Below are 8789 nucleotides of genomic sequence, written 5' to 3'. Positions count from 1 at the left end.
TCACATCCCTGACCCCTGGAAACTAGAAGATAATAAGTGGGAATTGATTTAAGCCACAGTTTGCAATCATGTTTTAAGCAGCAATACAAAATGAATACATATACCAAGAGGCAAAATGTAAAGTGTCTCAAGATGCTGTACAAATCTCTCATATAAATAAGAAGGTCACTTAATGGGTAAAAGTGAGACTGAGAAATGTTTGCCTCTAAAGTGTGTATTTAAAATGTATGTGCTAGACATACGCTTACATTTCTTATCCATTATTGTTGCTCATTCCATTGTTAATTCACATAGCCACATAACTAATTCCATCTCTCATGATGTGTCAAGTATTTCAGTCTTAACTACAATGAAAATGTCAAATGAGATGGATTCAGAAAGGCTTCAAGAGCGCATGAAATATACATCCAACAGTTCTGCATGTGTACACCAACCTGCTGTACATCAAGGACTTGACTCTTCACAAAGGCAGGTTAATAACCTTCATTACTCTCTGCCAAAATAAAAGAAGTTCAGATGATGACTTGAAAGATAACAGAAATAACTTTATCTAAGAGTTACAGATAAGTCAAAGGTAGATAGAGGCAGCACATGTTACTGAAGAAACAAACTTAATCCCCATTCAATCAATGATCTATCTATAAACAAAGTGTTAAACAAAATGGTATTGTTCCTCCTCCAAGAAGCAGAGGACAAGCAAATTATAGTTCTGGAAATATGTGGTAAGATAGAAATGTTTACAAAATATATGCATGTAACACAAAATACATTTATGCACTTCGTTAGTATAGATTGCTTTAAGATTATAAAATATATTTAAAATTATAAATTGCATTAGTTTCAATTTTGTTTCTAGAACCTATTTTGAAGAATAATGCCTTCAAGTGTCAAAATTTTAATGTTGAATATAGACTTGTTGACACCAATTTCTGGTATCTTTGAATACATGTTGACTTTTAGTTATAATTTAAGCTGGTCAAAGAAAGTTGAAGAAAGGTGAAAGGAAGTGGGATTGCAAACTAATACAACCTTTTTGGAAAGAAGTACAGAGAATCCTCAAAGAATTCAAGCTAGACCTCCCAATTGATCCTGCAATCCCATTACTAGGCATTTACCTAGAAGGAAAAAAATCCTTTTACCATAAGGACACTTGCACTAGACTGTTCATCACAGCTCAGTTTACAGTCACCAAAATGTGGAAACAGCCTAAATGCTCACCAACCCAGGAATGTATTCATAAGCTATGGTATATGTATACCATGGAATACTATTCAGCCATTTAAAAAGATGGGGAGTTTACATATTTTGTATTAACCTGGGTGGAGGTGGAACACATTCTTCTTTATTAAGCACCACAAGCATGGAGAAGCAAGAATCCCATGTACTCGATTCTGATATGAGGACAATTAATGACCTGGTATATGGTGAGGGGGTGGGGGATGGGGAGAGCAGAGAGAGGGAAGGAGGGAAGGGGTTAATGGAAGGGAAGAGCAGAGAGAGGGAAGAAGGGAAGGGTGAGGGGGGTCACGGTGTGTGACACACCTTTTGGGGGTGGGACACAATTATAAGAGGGACTTTACTTTTATAATGTAATCATTGTAATCTGGTTCTTTGTACCCTTGATAAATTCCCAGCAATTAAAAAAAAATTGAAGAAGGAAGGAAGGAAGGGATATTATTTTTTGAAACATTTTTACCCTAATACTTAAGTTCTCTTTCAGAAAGAGTCCACAACTATTCTATTGAAATAATGACTGCTATGCTTTTTAAGAAAAAGCAGGGAAATAATGAAAAATTAATGGGGACATAGTATCTCTATCGAGAAATAAATATTTTTAGTTTTTAAGTTCCTTTCTGATACGGTATTTGATTACAGAGGTTTCACTAGAATACGACCAAGGTTCTATACTCAGCTGAACTTTGCAGAGAAGTTAATGATAAGTGGACTATGTATGGACTATTTATGGTTATCTTTATAATTTGCTCATGAACAACTGCTAGGAAGCAGCTTTATTTTTATAATTTCTTTCTTTTTCTTTTAAAAATATATTTGTTAAGTCAAGGGCTATAAAACTCAAAGCATTTAATTTTTCTGTAGTGTTTAGGATACAATATATGGCTCAATAAATTCAATGCATGCAAAGTTGATGAAAAAGAGAAAATATATCTTTGTTTATTTAATTTGGAAGGTAGATTTGTGGCCATAAAATTCATACTAAATTCAGAAATATGTATTAAATCATCACTTCTGGGTTGATCAATTGATCAAATCACAATTGTTTATTTGGTGAGGATAAGGGAGGGGGAACCTCTGAGAAGTCAAAAACATCAAATAAAGATGTATACATTTGTATACAGGATAGAATGAGCACATGCTATTTCAACTCAAGAATCATTTTTTACAAAAATTATGTTACACCTATAATTTTATTTTATGGATAAAATTTTATATAATTTAATTATCTTTTATATTATATAAGAATATGAAGTAAATATATAGCAAATAACTGATCATAAGAGCAAAATGAATAAAGCTAAACCTATTAATGGAGAGTAATCATTATATAATATTATCAAGAATTTCAAGAACATGAATTGAAGAATGACATGTTACCAATTAATCCTAATGTATTTCCGATTTGACTACACACATTCAAAATGACTAAACATGGGGTGGTGCCTGTGGCTCAGTGAGTAGGGTGCCTGCCCCATATATCAAGGGTGGTGGGTTCAAGCCCGACCCTGGCCAAACTGCAACAAAAAAAGTAACCAGCATTGTGGCGGGCACCTGTAGTCCCAGCTATTTGGGAGGTTGAGGCAAGAGAATCACCTAAGCCCAGGAGTTGGAGGTTACTATGAGCTGTGATGCCACAGCACTCTACCAAGGGCGATAAAGTGAGACTGTCTCTAAAAAAAAAAAAAAAAGACTAAAAGTCTTAGCAGCTGCTACTACTCTCATGGTTATCTTAGGTACTCCAAAGTACTAAAGATTAAGAAATTCCCCAATTTTACCAAATCCTAGTACAGCTATGGTGATACAATGTAGGCTGGAGAAATTGAAGACTTTCCCAAAGAATACTACATATCTGCCCAATGTACAGGGCTCCCTGTTCGTCAAATGCAAGACAATTTGAAAAATAAAGAAATGGCTATAGCAAAGAGTATAAAAGATGGTAGTGATATATTTCAGTCTAATCTATTTTGTTAGTCACAGAAAAAGTCATTAGGACCATCCTATCTCTTGATTCTTACTGTATTTTCATTATTTCATTATATGTCTCTTTCTCTGCTAAAGTATGAATTCATTGAAATCAGTGACTTTACCTGCTTATCCTTGAATGGTTCTTGATGTACCAAAAGTAGTTACTAAAATTTTCTTCTGGAATGTGTGTCATTATAGATTTGAACAAAAGGAAAAGCTTCAAATATAAACATTAAACTGTGATAACATGTCTCAAAGGAAATAAATTTCCAATATTTGCTTGACAATACATGAGTTGTCAGTGCAATAAGAGGCAGTGTGATACAGTGGTACTGAGGTTCAACTTTCTGTATCTGAATCCCAATCATACTCTTTTAAACAACTTAATCTTTTCATGCCTGATTTCCTTCATGTACAACCTGCTGATTAAAAATGTGTGTCAATGAGTTAAACACATTGTCAATTTATGCATGGTGAGGAATTGCTTATGTTGAGTTGTTCTATCAGAGTATATATTGGTACCACCATGTTCTGGAATATTTTGTGAATTATACATAGTTAGTGACTTAACTTCTATGAGAGTATTGCTTTTATTATATGTCTACCAGTGGTTCTTGACCTTCCTAATGCCGCAACATTTTAATGTAGTTCTTTATGTTGTGGTGACCCCCAACCACAAAATTATTTTGTTGCCTCTTTATAACTGTAATTTTGCTAGTTATGAATTGTAATGTAAATATCTGATATGCAGGAGACCCCCCAAAGGGGTCACGACCTACAGGTTGAGAACCTCTGGCATACCAAACCTCAGCATTTTTCTCAAAAGCATCCAAGATTTGTGTAGCCCACATTAAATAATTAAAATAAAATCATAGCTGTGTTCATTACTTGTGAACTTCTGTACCAAAAATTGATACTGTTCAATAAGCAGACTTAATCTATGTGTACATCTCCAACATCAAACATGCTGGAAAATTGCCAGAAATTAGTGACAGTGACATAACTAGGCATGACTTAGCCAATGGAATCAAAAGAAGTGTTGGGTAATAGTAGAATATTAAGAAAATTTGCATTTGTATTGTTCCATTAATTCTTAACAAAGAGCTTGCCAAATGAATATATTTTTCTCAGCAAGCAAAATCTCATCCAACAAAATCATTAAGACTTTATGCAATTGGAAATTTTCATGACATCAATTGCATAGCCAGTGCTTCAGTGGAATTTCTTGTTCTTATTAGTGGGATTCTTTGTTCTTTTGTTTGTTTATTCCCTATACAAGGTGAAATCAGATATTCTATGTTATCAAACCTTGTCCTCATGAAATGTACATAGAGTTTGAAGATACAAACTAATGTTGATTCTGTTGTTACAAATATGGATGAAGTATATAAAAAAAGTGATCACAGACAAGTTACTGTGCTTTGAAAAGATATGATTAATATGAAAGGAATAAATATGTTCAATAATGTCATGGATGTCTTTAGGAAATCTAGATAACCAAGGCTGAGTTTTGCTGGTTATAAAAAACAGTTGTGATATTTTCTGTTGGTATAAAGAAAGTGTCATGATTATAGAATCATAGTGTACCATTACTCACTGCCTACTCAGACTTTTCCAATGAATTTAAAATATAGATTTTTCTGATGTATAGTGCAAAGCACAATAAATAATATTATAAGTATACTTTGAACCATTGTCTTCTTAGAAGTTTTATAAAAGAAATGGATACCAAGACAATAACTCAATGACAAACAAATGTGAGGTGGCACTTTTAGGGTGAGATAGTGACTAACAATTTTTTTTTTTTTTTTTTGAGACAGAGTCTCATTTTGTCACCTTTGGTAGAGTTTCCTGACAACTTCAAACTCTTGGGCTCAAGTGATCCTCTTGCCTGTGCATTACCAGTAATTAGGACTACAGGTTCCCACCACAACACCTGACTTTTTTTAGAGATGAGGTCTCAATCTTGCTCAGGCTGGTTTCAAACTCCTGAACTCAGGCGATCCACCTGCCTCAGCCTCACCGTGCCTGGCCACTAACAATTTTTAAAGGAGAAAAATCATGTTTCAATTTGTGATTTTGCAAAACACAAAGCTGATCCTTCTGCTAGCAAATATGGTAACTAAATTTGTTCATAAGCCAGGTCAATAAATGTATGTGAATAAGTGGCAAAAAACATCCTAGTATACAAAAAACTCTATATGATATTTTTAGAAGAACTATTTTCTTTGGTAAGCCCTCCAAAAGTATATTTTAACTACATTTTATTTTCTTAAAAAAATTTCTTTTAGAAAAGGAAACACTATTCATCATATATGATGTGATAGCATTAGTTGGATCCTTTTTATTTTAACATGGTCAGCAATGGTGATTGATAAATCAGTCTCTTCTGGAACCTGAGTAAAGTTTGAAGTAATGAAGCTTGGCTATTTCCTTTGTTTTATTGGCTCTATTCCCTAATTAGCAAAGTTACTAAATACATGGAAAACTGGTGTGATCTATTTTAATTATGGGTGTGCAAATTGCTGTCCTCAAATACATTCCAAAAGAAAGCATGTTCCACTCACCACTCCAAACAGCTCAGTATTTCTGTCTCCTAAAATGTCAAGCCTAGGCGTCATTACATTCAAAGGATAAGTACTGTTTGCTGCTGAACCCAAGCTGTTCACAGAGACCTTCAGTTCCCCCAGCCCTTCACCATGTCTGTCATCACTTTCATGTCACTATTGCTGGAACATAGCACCATTATTTTGTCCAAAAGGTAGTGCTGGTTGCAACAGCTTTGCTTGAAGAGTTATTTTAATCCTGCACACTTTAGTGATCCAAGATTGCCTTCTTGGGCTGTATAGATTCTTCAGGTTCTGGGAAGGAGTATTCGTTCTATACCCATTATTTCTTTTGTCAATTGACTTATGATACAAAATTGTCCTGGAATCTCTACATAGCACCACATTTAGCCACATTATACTTTAACAGAGAGACCAGGTTCTCAGGTCAGCTGGTCCTGTCCATGATTCAGAGTTTGTAATTTCATGGACATAACCCAGTCATATAAGCAGACCTAATGCAGGATCAACTAGTGGTTATTTCACTTTTTACTATCGTGGTCACTTTTTACACTTCACTTTTTCTTGTCTCTGTGCTTGGGTCACATCATTAAATCTTCTGAATGTTAATAATTTAGAATCCTTGGGACGAGCAATTGGGTACTCTTATTCTTTCCCATCAAAAGATCTCTGGGAACATTATTCAAATTAACACTCCATCCCTTTTGGGAGAAATTTAAGAGTTGTCAATTGATACTTTTCCCATAAGAGAAAAAATATATATTCCCTTCTCGTGTGCCATTTGTCTTTGACACAAGAAAATCTTTACTATTATACACCAAAATAAAGACTAGCAGCTGCCTAAAGAAAAGTAGTAAGGCATGTATGGCCACCCTCAGAATAGTTCCCTGTGTCTTTATTGATATTGAGCAAAGCAAGAGTACAAAAGCCACTGAGCTAGTTAACTTTTAAAATATTTAAGATACACAGTCTTATTGTTATTGCCTAAAAATATACTATAATTTTTATTTTTCTTGTTTGTAACTTTCTTAATTAAAAAAATACCATTAATGATTTATTAAAAAGGTAGGAGGAGGTCTCTCTCACTTCTCCTTCATGAGAGGGACCCCCTTTCAAGTCTCTTTGGAGGTGTTCTAAACTTTCTCTTTATTCTTCCTAATTAATATTTCTCTTTGTTATGTTCAAAAAATCCAATGGGAGGAGAAATTTTAAAACAAATTTCTAGAAAGGTTAAGGCACTGATTAGGCCATTTGGACCACATTTATAGAATGAAATAGATAATCAATATGATTTTATTCAATTAATGAATGGATGAATGAATATCAACTACAAGACAGGCTTACAAATATCTGAAAAGATTCCTTATGTATGAGTTTGATGGAAACCTTTTTCCTATTTTTTAAATGATACTAAAAATTATTTGAAGAATATTTTTGATGCATAGTCAATAACTAACATAACAGTTGTGATGGGAAGCTAAGATATTTGTGTAGTTTAAGATATGTATATTAAGCCAGGAAGATCAACATGACCTATTCCCTATATAATCTTTGTCAGAGCTTAGAACTGAAGTATTACTGTCTTCATATTAACATTGTCTCTGCTCTGGTAGTAATGACTTGAGGGAATCGGGTATCATCTTTCAAACCTTCTCAGTTCTTACACCTAACTGAGACTTTCTCTGCAAAACAGAAGTGTCTTTACAATTCCATCATGATATATAGAGATGGTGTTCCTGTGTGCTAGGAAGGAGAAACAGATCATGTAATCATATGGGTAATAAATACACAGTGCCAGACTTGGATAAGAAAAATTATTTCCAGGACAGAATAAAGATTTGCGGAAAACAAAGCAGTGACAGAGGTTCTAGGGTGCATTCTGAACACTGGTGTCTGGTATCACCTGCTGCATGTCTTCCTTGACTTTGACTCACAAAACAGCAGTACCCTAAGAAATCTTAAGAATTTTTTCCTGAAAGAATTCAAAAGAAATGAAATCATTTTGTAATAGGTTAGGATATCTGCCACTAAATAAATAGTGTATTGTGTTTATTTACATGCAAACTTAACTGTAATACCTAATTAACTGTATGTTGCCCAAATGCCAAACTGATTTCTATTGTACTTATGTTAATTTCACATGAAGCTGTATGTGACATATCAGATGATATACAAACCCCGGTGTGTGAATCAACATGAAAGGGAAAGTGTGCCGGACATCTTTTAATACAAGCTGAAATGTCCACGGACTAGCCTTTATTTTAGCAGTGACTTAGCATCCTAGTTACCATTTAATTAGGCTGTGACATTCCCTTAGTTCTCTCTGTCCGCTAGTTTCATTAAAAACATGAAAATTTGCCACCAAAGGAAAAAAAAATATTTTCATTTCAGGTACAATTCAAATGCCTTAATGATTTAAAAAATTCTTACCTCTGGCATTGTATTGTTTGCCCCAAATAGGAATAGAGTTTCAGCGTGGTGAGCGCTGGCTGACTTATCTTTTATTATACCTGGTCTTTCTCCACAAAAGGACTAACTACCTTGTTTGATAACGCTCTCGCCAATTATAATACTCCTTTGTACCAAGGCATTGTTTCCAGAAGGCCCCTGTTAAAATGCAAATCTGCCATCTGGCAAGCTTTTACCTCATTAGCTCACACCAGCACAGCAAAGCATATTATGTATCATATTAGATATGGAAGAGACACTGAGCTGATGAACTCTGACTAAGAGAAGAAGGTTGGAAGCTGCCCAAGTAGAGAGAGTACTTTGGGATATCGCTGAAAGGCAATAGAGCAGAAAGAGGAGGAGAGGAAAATGCACTTGCACTATCGGGGGAACTGAAGACAACATTTCCAAGTTTTGGCATTTTATCCAGGCCCTGGCTGTGATGGATTCACAGACACACAGACTGCCAGAGCCAGAAGACAATTGTGGAAATATGTAATCAAACACTTAGCCTTAGAGATAAGTAATCTGAGGCTACAAATAACTAAGTGACTCCTCTAAGTCCCCTTACCT

Source organism: Otolemur garnettii, unplaced genomic scaffold (genome assembly GCF_000181295.1).
Source record: "Otolemur garnettii isolate 467f Iridium unplaced genomic scaffold, OtoGar3 scaffold00006, whole genome shotgun sequence".
In the NCBI taxonomy this organism is placed as follows: domain Eukaryota; kingdom Metazoa; phylum Chordata; class Mammalia; order Primates; family Galagidae; genus Otolemur; species Otolemur garnettii.
This window is presented reverse-complemented; position numbering follows the sequence as displayed.